Genomic DNA, 15,898 nt, shown 5'->3' on the forward strand with positions numbered 1-15,898 from the left:
AGTTGCCACAGGAGGAAAATCAAAGAGACGGATGAAACGAATGGTAACAAAAGTGCCCAGAAAAACATCTTAATGTGATTAAAGGTGAACTTCAAGCTCAGGGAACATCATTGTCAGATCGCACCATCCGTCATTGTTTGAGCCAAAGTGGACTTCATGGGAGATGACCAATGAGGACACCATTGTTGAAAGCAAATCATAAAAAAGTCAGACTGGAATTTGCCAAACTACATGTTGCCAAGCCCCAAAGCTTCTGGGAGAATGTCCTATGGACAGATGAGACAAAAATGGAACTTTTTGCCAAGGCACATCAGCTCTATGCTCACAGAGGGAACAATTAAGCATATCAAGAAAAGAACACTGTCCCTACTATTAAACATGGAGGAGGCTCTGTTATGCTCTGGGGCTGCTTTGCTTTGCTTGCACAGGGTGTCTTGAATCTGTGCAGGGTACAATGAAGTCTCAAGACTACCAAAGGATTCTAGAGAGAAATGTGCTGCCCAGTGTTAGAAAGCTTGGTCTCAGATGCAGGTCATGGGTCTTGCAACAGGATAATGACCCAAAACACACAGCTAAAAACACCCAAGAATGGCTAAGAGGAAAACATTGGACCATTCTAGAGTGGCCTTCTATGAGCCCTGACCTAAATCCTATTGAGCATCTTTGGAAGGAGCTGAAACATGCCTGAGACAACTGGAGCAGTTTGCTTATGAGGAGTGGGCCAAAATACCTGCTGAGAGGTGCAGAAGTCTCACTGACAGTTACAGGAATCGTTTGATTGCAGTGAATGCCTCAAAAGGTTGTGCAACAAAATATTAAGTTAAGGGTGCCATAATTTCTCTCCAGGCCTGTTTCATGAGTTTATTTTTAAAAATAATTCTGTTGAAGCAGGGTTCAAAATCAATGTCGGATTTTCATTTGTTCATTTTATATACCATTACTTTTGTCAGATTTAAGTTATTTCTGTGACCATTGTGGGTTTTTCTTTCATTAACTGAGGGGTACCAACAATTTTGTCCACGTGTGTAGCTCTTTTTTGCAAGTACTATATGGTCTGACTTTGGGGTGAATTTGCTGGGACATTCACTCCAGGGAAGACTGTGAGCTGTTTTCCATTTGTGAATAATCTTTCTCACTGTAAAATGAAGGACTTCAAATTGTAACAACCTTTTTAACCTTTCCCAGATTGATGGGCAGCTGCTGAAGTCTTTCCTCCTTGATACTGTGTTAACCTGAATGCTCCAGTAAATTGCCAGAACCTCTGGTTTTATAGGTGGTCACACTTGCTGATGGTCAATTAACCAATGGCAATTGATTGTACTTACTTTTTTACATACTGCTTCTGCATGTTGGCCTAGTTTTTGTCAAATAAATAATGACATGATGTAGTTTGTCATGTGTTGTTCATCTGTTGTATTTGCCTCATTTTAGTACCTGCTAAGGGCCAGATTTGTTTTTCTAACATCCTGATTTGTAAAACCATAGAATTTAGAGGGAATTCAAACATAACTATATATAGAAATAAAGAAAAAAATATCTGTAATTCTTTTGGAAGTAAATTAAACATGAAAATGTACACATCAGTGACATTTCGACTACTTTGTTTGACTTTAAATGCACATATTTGGGCAACCTTGACACCTTGGGTAAATGACACAATCTGTCTAGGTTTTGTAATTCAGAAGTAATACACACAGCATATTTAGCTAATCAAACACAAAACAACATACTGTTGATACATTCTGATGTTGTTTAACAATAGTTTTGAAAAAGTCATTGAAAAAGCATTCATGGTATATCAGGAGTAAATATACAATAAATGTACAACTCAGAGGACATGTGCAGATTCACTTGTGGTTTTGAATAGTAAATACAATGATTGTATTTGTGTTGGAGTCTTTGTGACTCCTTGTTCTTATCACCACCACAGGAAATCTGTATGAAATGCAGAAAAGACTAAAGAATCAAAGACTGGCAGTATGAAGTTTGATATTAACTGAATATAAACATAAATGCACCTTAAGATCATATCTGATAGAATACATAAAGTTACACCTCTCATGTAGCTCCGCCTTGCTAGTGCCCAATTTCAGACTATAGTCAATTTAATGTACAGTTTGTGTTAGCTCTCTGATAGTCCAGTGGTCTGCATTATATATGTTCTCCACAAGGCCTGATTTTATACTGCCATTAGAGTTAAGTAGACTAGATGAGCTACTGTTTTTATGCTGAAGTTTAAACCTCTGAAACCCATATCTTAAAGGTTGTGACAGACTAAGTTTTAACAGTTGCACATTATCTCCAGCACAAATAAAATTGCGGTTTTGTGGTGCTGTATAAATATTGAGTTAAATATTGAACCTGTCAGTTGGTGTGTATGTAAACCGGAGGCACGTTCACTTTGCTCATTATCTCCCTCATGCCAGTAGTTCCTCAGACAGGATTCGTTTTGCACAGACGGCTTAATGAGATCACTACAAAAGCCATGGGATCGTCCAAAGCGGGATTGGGAAGCAGCCCCTGCTTTTACAGCCTAATGATTGGTCTGACAGAGGGGAATATTGATTCGCATGGGTTGTTTGTAGCTTAGCCACTCATAAATACAGCATTTGTTCGATTCTGCCTCATTCCTCCTGGAATACCATGAAGTAAGGGCTAGTCTGCTGCTTTGCATTGTGAATTGTAAGGTGTTTTTTAAGGTTTTAAGTTTTTTTTTTGCTTAAAATACAGATGTAAATCTAATAAGTGGTGAATTTTAGCCTATTCAAACTAGCTGAGGTTATTCTTGGGTAAATAGCAAAGCACTTTTTTAAGTCGCTCTGGATAAGAGCATCTACTAAATGCCTTACACCACCAGTCCAATCATATTTAAATGAAAGTGGGCTTGTGGTCTTAATTTACCAATAAAAAAGTGGACAGAGGGGGGTGGGAGTGCTAAAAAAAAGTGGGATATGGTTTGTAGATATAGTCACAATTAAGTATTACTGAAATTGAATACTACTATTTTTGCCTAGTGACATTTTGAAGGAAAGAAATACACCATATATTCACTCATTTTAATTGAGTTAGATTGTGATACAGTACTCATACTGTACTATAGTACTGTTTCTGCTCTTTTAATTGAGTTAGACTGTGATACAGTATCCATACTTTCACTATAGTACAGTTTCTGCTTTTTTCATTGAGTTAGATTGTGATACAGTACCATACTGTTACTATAGTACAGTTTCTGCTCTTTTAATTGAGTTAGACTGTGATACAGTATCCATACTTTCACTATAGTACAGTTTCTGCTCTTGTAATAGAGTTAGATTGTGATACAGTATCCATACTTTCCCTATAGTGCAGTATCTGCTCTTTTAATTGAGTTATATTGTGATACAGTACCCATACGTTCACTATAGTACAGTTTCTGTTATTTTAATTGAGTTAGATTGTGATACAGTACTAATACTTTCACTATAGTACAGTTTCTGCTCTTTTAATTGAGTTAGATTGTGATACAGTATCCATACTTTCACTATAGTACAGTTTCTGCTCTTTTAATTGAGTTAGATCTGATACAGTACTCATACTTTCACTATAGTACAGTTTCTGCTCTTTTAATTGAGTTAGATCTGATACAGTACTCATACTTTCACTATAGTACAGTTTCTGATCTTTTAATTGAGTTAGATTGTGATACAGTACCCATACTTTCACTATAGTACAGTTTCTGCTCTTTTAATTGAGTTAGATTGTGATACAGTACCCATACTTTCACTATAGTACAGTTTCTGTTCTTTTAAATGAGTTAGATTGTGATACAGTACCCATACTTTACTTGTGAAACAGAACTCATACTTTTCATACAGTGTCCAGTGAGTGAGTTTGTTCACACTACTTTTAAGCCATTTCATGCAGATCTGAATTCATTGCTATCTTTTTTTATTTTTCCCTGAAATTTCGAAGACCATGCTTTTCACCCCTTAATGGGATAATCAAAGGTTAAAATTTGTTGTGACATTGCTCTTTGAACACTGCTGTCGTTTAATTTGCATACCCATGGTAATTTCATTGTATATGCAAAAGATTAATGATCGGCGAAATAGTCCAAGCTAAATTTATGCAGCGCCTGTCTGATGTAGTTACTCCTCACATCCATAATGCATTGCAGGGCAAATAAATGTTGAAGTGGTTGTGTTTAGATTATTAATTGGCTCGTATTCTCTCTGCATGCTCTCTGCTGGTGCTAGCAAAAGTCCTCGTTGATAAGACACTGGCTTTGCTAGTGCTAGATCTTAGCACTTTTTCTTTACGTGCTGATCTAATTTGGGGTTTTGCTCTCAGGTTATGTTTGGCCTTGTGGCTTCCTAGATCCCACAGCCTTGTTTCCCCTGACTAACAATGTCAAGTTTCTTTGTTTGCTTTAGCTTTCTCTTGCTATCATCCCATTGCCTCAGAGACTAGCAGACTACTAACAGGGAAAAAACGAGCTATAGGCATGCCTGTCTTTGTTTTTCTCTTTGGTTTCTTGTACGCACCCTATTTACATCCTCTGACAGCTCAGAGAATATACGCATAAAACTCGGGGGATAATTACTTTGTGATCTTGAGAATAGATCCCCTTGTCATTTCCTTTGCACCTCTGCCATGTTATCCTGCACTAGCATTAATGAGCTGTCAGTGGCATCAATGGTGTAGCTTTCGTTCTTTGTTTGTTCTCAACAACAAAAAAAATATTATCCAAGAATTGGATCTCTGTTTCTTTTCCTCTCTCTATCTCTCTCCCCCCCTAAGATTGCTGTGTCTTTTTGAACTATTAATTGCATGTTGGAGCTCAACTAGAGGCAGCTGACCATTGCTTACCTTCTGGCCTTCTTGAGACAAACCTTTTTTTCAAGGTTTGTTAAACTTGTTAAACAGTGAATTTCTTTCTTGCCCAACGTGCATACACACATGCTTGTTATACACATGGGCGTGCAGCAGTGCACAAAACCATAGTGCATGCCAGTTTTACATCTACAATAAAGAGAATACAAAATAAAATAGGCGAGGCCTCTAATAATATGCACACCCTCATCCTTAGACCTCTCATCTTTCTAATGGTTAGCTAAAGCTACTGCATATTAACATTTTTAAACTACGACTATTTGGAGCTTGGGAAAGACATTTTATGTGTTTTATATTTAGTGTGAAACAGACCTTAACATACATTATGTATATGAGCTTGAATGCACCATTCTCATTAAGCCTAGATTGAGACTGTCACGTATATTATCTGGAAGGTTACTCCAGAGTTGGGGGGCTTTTTAAGAATAGTCTTTTCCCCCTCCAGTACCCTGTGATCTAAGAATTTGTAGGAAATGAGATTTCACTGGTTCTAAGGAGTTAGACCGTCTAGGGCTTTATTAATCAATAGAAGAATTTTATAATCAATACAGAATTTAACTGGAACAACCTGACAATAGCATGTTGCAATAGTCAAGCCACTGATTTTTCTGTGTTGTGCAGGGACAAGGCATTTCTTATCTTGGCAATGTTCGGAAGATGTAGAAAAGCTGTCCTTATATTACCTACAGTCATGCCCGAAAGTATTCATACCCCTGTCAAAGTTTGACTTAAATTTACTTTTATTTAACCAGAAATTATATTTTTGCCTGGAAATGACACAGGCAACACGATGATGTACAAGAGGCATCATTGTGGGAAAAAATATTTCTCAGCTTTTATACACATTTGAACAAAAAGTGGCATGTCCAAAATTATTCATACCCTTCTCAATAATTAATAGAAAAGCCTTTATTGGCTATTACAGCAATCAAACGCTTCCTGTAATTGCTGACCAGCTTTTTGCATGTCTCCACTGGTATTTTTGCCCATTCATCTTTAGTGATGAGCTCCAACTCTTTGAGGTTCGAGGGTCTCCTTGCCATCACCCTGATCTTTAGCTCCCTCCACAGATTCTCAATTGGATTCAAGTCAGGACTCTGGCTGGGCCACTGCAAAACATTAATGTTTTTGTCTGCTAACCATTTCTTCACCACTTTGGCTGTGTGTTTTGGGTCGTTGTCGTGCTGAAATGTCCACCGGTTCCCAAGGCCAAGTTTCTCTGCAGACTGCCTGATGTTGTTGTTGAGAATCTTGATGTATTGCTCTTTTTTCATGGTGCCATTTACTGCGATCAAGTTCCCTGGTCCATTGGCTGAAAAACACCCCCAAAACATTAGGTTCCCACCACCATGTTTGACAGTGGGGATGGTGTTCTTAGGGTTGAAGGCTTCTCCTTTTTCACGCCAAATGGTGCACACATCATTGTGGCCAAACAATTCAATTTTTGTTTCATCTGACCATAAAACAGAACACCAGAAGTCTTCTTCTTTGTCCAGATGAGCATTTGCAAAGGTCAAGCGGGCTTTTGTGTGCCTTTTCTGGAGAAGTGGTGTCCTCCTTGGCCTGCGTCCGTGGAACCCAGCAGTGTGCAGTGTCCGTTGAACTGTCTGCCTTGAGATGTCGCCACCAGCAGAGTCCAGATTCACCAGGATGGCCTTGGTGGTGATCCTTGGATTTTTCTTCACCTCTCTCACTATTCTCCTGGCCAGCACAGGTGTCACTTTTGGCTTCCGACCACATCTTCTGAGATTTTCCACAGTGCGGAACTTCTTGTATTTTTTAATAATACTTTGCACTGTAGCCACTGGAACTTGAAAACATTTTGATATGGCTTTATAGCCCTTTCCTGACTTGTGAGCAGCCACAATGCACAGCCGCAGGTCCTTAGTGAGCTCCTTTGTCTTAGCCATGACTGTCCACAAACCAACTGCAGAGAGCTGCTGTTTTTCTCCTGTTGAGTTGATTAAAACAGCTGTTCCCAATGAATCAGGGTAATTAGGATGCTTTGAAACAGCTTGGACTATTTGGAATGGTATAGAACTTTGGATTTTCCCATATACTGTGACAGTTTTCAAAGGGTATGAATAATTTTGGACATGCCACTTTTTGTTCAAATGTGTATAAAAGCTGAGAAATACTTTTTCCCACAATGATGCCTCTTGTACATCATCGTGTTATCTCCTGGGAGATGCCTGTGTCGTTTCAATGCAAAAATATAACTTCTGGTTAAATAAAAGTAAATTTAAGTCAAACTTTGCCAGGGGTATGAATACTTTCGGGCATGACTGTATGTGTTGATTAAATGATAGCTCTGAATCAGAATGATAGCTGCTGGACCATAAATAATAGAGAAATCAGCCAGCTGCTTTTGGATACAAAACGATCAAAAGAACATCTGTTTTGTCACTGTTTAGCATTTCAATTATTATTATTATCTACAGTAAAATTATTATTACTATATTACTGCAAACTGCTTACTCTGCAGCAAAATCACTAAATTATTTTAAAAATAGGGCCCAAGAGGCCTGTAAATATTAATTAATGCACTTTTCTTTGTGACTGGATTGGCTATGTTAATGGAAAGAAGTGAAGGTGTCACAGTGTTTGTGATTAATATCTACAGTGTTTTGGTAGATTTTACACTCCACCTCCTTTGCCTGACAATCTCAGACCTTGTACATAATTATAGCCTGCAGGGGTGGCTCCATTTAGTGCTAAATATTGTTCAGGTCTAATCTAATTTTCAGTGAGACATAAAACTTTGAATCACTAACAATTTCATTCACAATGACTGCTTTGATCTTATATTGCGTAGACAAAACTTTAGGTCTGAGGTGCTGCTGTCACAATTTGAACATGATGATTGAACATGATGATTGAATATCTGTCAGAAATCTCTAAAGTCTCTAAAGAGGCTACGTTCACACAGCAGGTAAAGTGGCCCAAATGCGTTTTCCTCACCCTTTAAAGGTAAAGGTGCACATATTTCTCACTGTACAGTGTACACTGCACAGGAAAATGTGTCCTCCGCATTTAACCCATCTGTGGTAGTGAACACACACACTAGTGAACTAGGGCCAGTGAGTACACACACACCCAGAGTGGAGGGCAGCCAACTCCAGCACCCGGGGAGCAGAGAGGGTAAAGGGCCTTGCTCAAGGGCCCAACAGCGGCAGCTTGCCAAGCTGTTATTAACACAACCTTGTTATTAACAGCCCGGCACTCTAACCGCTGAGCCACCACTGCCCTATCTGATGAGTTCTAGGCTGTGAGTGCTTGGCTTCTTTAAACTTCATTTTTTTTTAAGTTTTTAAGTTTAATTTGACACTGTGGCTATGGTCAGACATTTCAGAGACATCACCATCACCCACATATTTATGATGTCTATTACCTTACTATCCCAACACTAAAAACTAAAATTTCTTCTCTCTACAATAAAGAGAATACAAAATAAAATAACATTATTCTAGAGGTGAGGCCTCCAATAATATGCACACCCTCATCCTTAGACCTCTCATGTTTCTAATGGTAAGCTAAAGCTACTGCATATTAACATTTTTAGATTACAGCTATTTGGAGCTTGGGAAAGACATTTTATGTGTTTTATATTTAATGTGAAACAGACCTTAACATTGACACTGTGGCTATAGTCAGACATTTCAGAGACATCACCATCACCCAAATATTTATGAGGTCTATCACCTCACTATCCCAACACTAAAAACTAAAATTTCTTCTCCTCAGTGCATATTTATGAGGAATGTTGAGTTGGATTGACATGAAAGTTGCATTAATTTTGATTTGGCTGTCCAGACTCAGACACAGTACTGCATATAGGATGTGCATTGGATTTCAATACCACATATAAAAGTGACCCAAATTGGAAATGAAAATGTGTTTTCTGCTGTTCACACTGCCATACAGATAACACATCTGTGTCACCTATGATAAAAAGGGACACTTTCACCTGCTGTTTATGTGTAGCCTTAGACAGGTCATTTTTTTACATTAGGTTTAATTCAGGGCACAGACACTATAGTTAAATCTAGACTGTCTGTTTTCTACCTGGTCTCAGTTGGATTGCAGCTGGATCAGTTCAAGTTCAACGTTTTTTATTTGTCACACACATGTGGACGCACACCAGTGGAATGCTTTGATAACTGCATCACATAGAATATATAATCACAGAATATGTAGGGCAGTGGTGGCTCAGCGGTTAGAGCGCCGGGTTATCGATAACAGGGTTGTGGGTTCGATTCCTGGGCTTGGCAAGCTGCCACTGTGGGGCCCTTGAGCAAGGCCCTTTACCCTCTCTGCTCCCCGGGCGCTGGAGTTGGCTGCCCACCGCTCTGTGTGTGCTCACTAGTGTGTGTGTGTGTTCACTAACGCAGATGGGTTAAATGCAGAGGACACATTTTGCTATACACTGTACAGTGACAAATACGTGCGCCTTTACCTTTAATCAGATTAGTAAGGAAGATACAGCTCAAACAATTGTTTACACTGCTCTGCTGACTAACTAAAAGACTATAAGCTGTGGTGTGGATGCCGTACCTACCTATAAGACCAGGCTTGCCCTCAAACATTATACAACAGTCTATAAAACCCCTTAGACTTTCCAAACACCACTTGGACATCCAGCAGTCAACATACATCAGCAAACTACAAGTTAAACAGGGATACATTTAAAAGCTAAAAAACAGAGTGTTTAACCTCTCTGTTTAACCTAAACACAGAGGCAGTGAGCCTCTGCCAGCTTCTCAGGTACTGCAGAACACTGAGCGGGATCACTGAGCAGGAGCAATTGGACCCACCCCTTGTAAATTAAAACATAATTAGTTGCTTCCTCTTTCACTTTATAATAATGATGGTGGGTAGTCAGATGTAAATGTGCACATCTTCAGTTAAGCTCCTAAAGGCCTGACCTGTAGGAAAGCTTGTCTGGTTGGGTTGACACAGAAACAGCAGAGAAAAAAAATTCTATTGAATATTTTAAGAATTCAACCCTTTTGTTTCCAACAAAACTAAACAAAAGTAAAACACTGTTACTACAGTGCAGTTTAAATTTAAATTTCTTTTGAAGAACAAAAACATTTGTTTTCCTGTCCTAAAGGATTCCCTTTGCTGCAAATGTAAACAATTTTAAAACACTGATCTGTGGGTGGTGATTCCACTGATTCCTTGATTTTGGTTAAAATGTTAGTATTATAATAGTCTATACAATATACATTTATCTTTTTGACAAAAAGAAAATCATTAGGCTAATTTGAATAAAACCCTTAGTATAATATGTTTCTAATTTATGTATCTGTTTAATCTGCAATTATATTTTCTTTCTATGTCTCATTAGAATAATAGCATCACATCATTTCAAAGGGAATAATAATCAAATACAACTATTGTAAGGATATAGATTAAATCTATTATGACCTAATTACATAAACAAGTATATATTTAAACTGGCTTAATTCTGCACTTCTGACTTTCTCTGTTTGTTTTGATGCCAAAAAAAAAATAAAAAATAACAGAAATCTGTCAGAAATGTTAAGAATTGTTCTGGAGAGTTGACTCTGATCTCTGATCTCAATTTCTCAGTGAGCTACAAAGGAGAATTAATCAAATGAAAGTTAAAGAGGCATTTCAGGGCATGCGGAAAGTGCAGCAGTGAGTGGAGGATGATGTTTTGCGGTGCTTTGATCTTGACTTAAACCGAAACTGTGAAAGTTGTGAAAACATGACACATCCCTCGAGTACCAAGCGCAAATACAAGCGCTCCGCTGCGGATTCAAACCCACACAGTCACACTCCCCCCTAACTCTGCACACAACCCACATTCGCCACAGAAGGGAAGGATTAAACAATTCAGTCAGCAGGTTCATCCACCAACTTGCTGAGGTAATCACCCCTTCTCCCCACATACTACACTCTGCATCTGTAGGACTTTAGGAACTAGAGTCATTTCTCCTGAAATGTGATTAATTTACTTAGCTTATCCCCTTACCCCAAATGCAGTCCATCAGCCAGGACATGTTTGGTGTCTGGAGTTGGTTTCTAGTTTATTACTGGACACTGCTACGAGGCTAATGTAGCTGACAAGTAATGAAGTCTGTTCCCCACCAATTTGCTTGGTGCTAATCTCTAGCAGACGTTCTCATGTGGTTTCTGACATTAAATGGCACATATCTATAGACATAAATGCACAGACACATTTCGGGCGTTCTCTAGGAAATAACTGTTAAATGCTTTGTAGTTTTATAGATAAATGAGCAAATTACAAGTGAAATACAAGAAAAACAAGACACTTTATCTAAACTATGGCACCTCAGTGTGCACTGTGGCCTCGCACTGCTTATTTACAGCAAAGATGCAGAATGTTCTGACCGTCAGAAAGTACAGAGGGATGAATGTTTACTACGGTCCTAAAATTCATGAAATATGTGAATGTGTTTGCAGGCAGAGTTTGGATTTACTGTAGAGAGTACAGAATTCCCAACGCAGAATGAGTCCTGAGAGCAACACAGATAAGAACTTTAAAAGAGGCTCGACTAGAGAGAGAGAGAGAGAGAGAGAGAGAGAGAGAGAGAGAGAGAGAGAGAGAGTGAGAGAGTGAGTTGGGCCTGAACTTTACTTCATCATAAACCAACCTGGGAAAAGTAAGGAGAATGAAAAGCAGCTATAAAGGGTGTGAGAAAAGTGAGAATTGCCATCTCCCAGCATGTGTTAGTATACTCCCTCCTCACCCTCTCACAAGGGAATTCCCTTGAAATCAGCTAGTGGGAGATGCAGTTTTTAATTTCTTTCTTTTTTATGGTTAAGATCAAAGCACTCTGACCCTAAATACATCCCTCCATCATCCTCTGAGATCCAGACCCCCGCTAGCCCTCTAAACATGATCGCCCTGTAAGGCTTTTTTAGACTTTTTTAAAGTGAACTTCAAAGTCTGCTCCCTTTTTGACTGCTATCTCTTCGGAATGAGATTTGGTAAACAGGCAGACTGATGAATAGATGGATGGATGATGGATGGATGAATGGAAGAATGGATGGATGATGGATGGGTGGATGGATAGACAAATAAAAGAAATAGTTCACAATTCAATTTCATTATTTAAAAAAATACACTGAATACACAGATGTGACTTAAGGAACAATCTAAGCAAATAACTGAAATGCCCTTTAATGCAAATCGCTTGTAAATGTTAAAGCCTGCTTTTGCCTAACTGTTATAGACATGAATGGTCAGTTAAACCACAAACAATTCATGTTTTCCCCCTCAGGGTAGGTCTATGTGTAGTCCTACAGGTTTTATTTTTGTACAATTAATATGAATTAGTCTTATAAAATGCATATGCCAAAACATTTTGGAAGGACCAGGCAATCTCACTAGGCCCACCGTGGAGGGCCTCCTAGTATGCTGTCACTGTCAAAAAACTTTGGATTCCATTCCATGGATGCTATAACTGATTTTTAAGAGAAGGACCACTCCCTGAACTCCTCCTCCTGACCCTCAAGCCCCTTATATAACCCCGCTTTTCAGTCCAACTCTGTAACAAACAAACGTCGCCATCACTCATCATACCAATAGAGGGGTCCGAACTTCACACACAGAACACAGGAAAGCCAACCAATCCAAACCAAATATTTTCCAAAAATCTGGATTACAGACTGTTACCGCGGATCCATTCATTACGTAATGCATGTAAAATCTAAAAAAATGATGAAAAACAGACACACAACATGTTACGAGTTATGACAGCAAGGATAATCAGTACATCTCTATATAGATAGAATGACTGTGAAGTTGTTCTTGGCTTCATGTGAAGTCTAGGTCAGAGTGAGCAGAGTTTGGAGCTGTGGTTGGGCTGAAGTCTGGTGAAAAAGACAAAGTCTGTGGGATTAGCTCAGACAAAGTCAGACGCAGGCCATGTGGAGAATTGCCAAAAGGAGAGTGAACAACTGAGAAAGAGAACAAGCCTCAGAAAAGAAAAGGAGGTGTAAAGGAGACTGTGTGTGTTTACAATTTCTTTTTTTTATTTTGTAAGGCATTTTGGCTGCTGAAGCTAAGATTAGATTAGTTAGATTAAAGGATGGGCACATATAAGGCATGCTATTATTGCATATAGATACTTGCTGTGCAAAATCCTTGTACATCTACATTTGTTTTTGCTTTTTACTTTTTTACATAATCTGGATTGTTCTTCACGGCATTTCAAAATTTAATGAAGAATGGACCAATTGAAATGATCCAAAATGATCTTTCTACATTCCTTTTTACATTGACTTACATTAAATGTTCAGCTCAGTGCTCTGCAGTACATTGACTTTCACTAAAAGAAGGATTTTCTCTTTTACTGGGTAACCGATACAAGGTTAAGCGCAGTAGCAAAGATCTATAGAATATATATGTGCCATATTATTGTTATTATTGTCATTCATGGCTTAGCAACTGTAACTATACCCAGGATACTACAGGAAAGCATGTGTTGTAAGTTTGCGATAGGGCTGAAAAATCTGAAAAATGTTTAAATGAAAGAGTGATTCCCCACTATAAGAGCAGGTGTGTCAGATCTGGATTACAGTATTGAAAAGTGTGTTACCAATAACAAAAACAGTCAGATGTGACCAAACTGCGGATCACTTTTACATATGAGATTGTGTTCATGCTTAAATTATGAAAGGTTCATGATTCAGATCCAAAATGAAAAAGAAAACAATTATCGGAGGACATTTCCTTTAAAAAAAATTAAACACAACAATGAAAATGTTCAAAACAGAAAAAAAATGATTTGCTGCTGTTGAGCGTCAGTGTCGTGAGGACGTTGGTAGCCTGCCAAAGCTCAAGCCAGCAACTCTTGATTATGAGAGGATATTTCGCACACTATGTACAAGCACTTTTGGTAATTGTAAATAAACACTTTTTTTGTGAACATCCTAATTAAAAAGAAAAAAAAAAAATCTAACTGTAGAACAGTGTCATTAAAATAAGCTGGTACAATTTCTGGCTGATTTTTTCAAAAACGTTTTGACATTTCAAAATGAGACTTTTTTAAGCTTGCTAAACTGAAATAGATTTAAACAATCATCGACTAAATCATTTATAAATATTGTGTCACAAAATAGATTTCTTTAAATCCATGTGCAAATTCCAATTCTGTTTGCCCTGATATGGAGGAGTTAAGAATTATTGCTGTCACTCACAGACCGGTTTGGATTGCTGATTGGCTTTCTAGTGTTGTGTGTATATAGAGCTGTGTGCACTCTATTGTTACTTCTGTGTCTGGAACTGTTAAGCTGCAAGAGCAGGAACTCATTCTGAAATATCACCAGCTAATAAAAGTCTGAAATACTGCAGCTTTCATCATTTCTTTGTCCTGAATAAGAGCGATCCACTACTTTTATCTCGACTGTTCTTATTCTTTAATTTCTTATTTCTTATTTCACTTCAGTTTCTTCACCACTCTCCCTGTGATGGCATGATCTTACATGCCCTTCTGCTCCACAGTTTAAGTATTCAAATCTAACAAATCAAATCAAAGCACCCATTCCAGTCTTTAAGTTAAGAGTTTTAGCATACGTTTACATACACAGTTTCACCTTGTTCAAATGACAACACTTTAAGATAAGATACCTTGGAATGTCTCTAAACTTTCAAACACCTTTGGACTCTGTAGTTGCCATGGTTCAACATGAGGTCAAGAACTGTGCCTATGAAAGTCAAAGAAGCTAAACCATAGATCAATTATATGGAATATCATTAAGAAGAAAGAGAGCACTGACGAGCTCATTAATCGCAAAGGAACTGGTAAGCCAACAAAGACCCCCACCACAGCTGGCAGAAGAATCCTCATTAATCTTTAGCAAAATTCTATTCTACAATTGTCTGACAGATCAGAAACAGCCTTCAGGAGGTGAGTGTGTATTTGTCATACACATGAACAGAAATACAGAGGCTACACTGCAAGATGCAACCTACTAAACAGAATGGCCAGATTACAGATTGCAAAACGTACTTAAAGGAGCTGCAGAACACTGGGAAAAGATCTTGTGGACAGATGAGACCGGAAGTAACCTGATTCAGAGTGATGGCATGAGCAAAGTGTGCACTGCCCATTATATAAAGCATACCACTTCATCTGTAAAACATGGTGGTGGGTTGTTCTGGCTTGGGCATATATGGCTGCCACAGATACTGGGACTTCATTTATGATGTAACTGCTGAAGGCAATAGCACAGCGAGTTCTGAGATGTATAAAAACATTCAGTCCATATGCTGACGAGATAACAAGCAATACTTGAAGATGGCTACTTTAGAGGCTTGGCAAAGCATCACCAGATACTCAGCACCTGGTGAGATTTATGAATCACAGACTTCAAGCAGTCATTGCATGCAAGAGATATGTAATGGATGTAGATATGTAGAGGAACTGTGTTGAAAAACCTTCTGTCTTTTTAACACTGAAATGAAAGTCTGGAATGTGTACTTTAATCATGTCTGATTATTTTAGATCAATAAATGTTTTTTTTAAACACTGTTCATAATCTTTCCATTTGTTGACCATTCAAAAGAATGCAAAAGAGGTATTTAGTTAAGCATGTCACAACTATTGACTAATGCTAGAAAACAGTGTTATTTGAGATTTTAATACATGTTTTATTAAAACAGCTAAGCATTATTTGACTGCTGGATGTTTATCTGCTCCAACCAATCAGCTCATTAACAAGCCCTTCCTGCATGTCCTCCTCAAATACTGTTGTTATATCAGCGTTTTATTTTTGCCAGCTGAGTCTGAGCATATGTGCCTCTCCTTCAGTCTTATTGAAAAAACATCCCAGTTGGCTCCTCATGAAGCTGCTTGAGAGAGAACACTGAGAGCGTGTAAAGCTGCATCAAGGCAAAAGGGGCTTATTTTGAAGAGTCTAAAATATATAATATTTGCTGAATATGAGGATTTAGGTCTTCTTATCCATTTCATCCTGGTCAGTGTCACAGTGGGTCTAGAGCCTACCTGAAATGATATTGCGCAAGACA

This window comes from Salminus brasiliensis, chromosome 1, assembly GCF_030463535.1.
Source record: "Salminus brasiliensis chromosome 1, fSalBra1.hap2, whole genome shotgun sequence".
NCBI classification, from domain to species: Eukaryota; Metazoa; Chordata; class Actinopteri; order Characiformes; family Bryconidae; genus Salminus; species Salminus brasiliensis.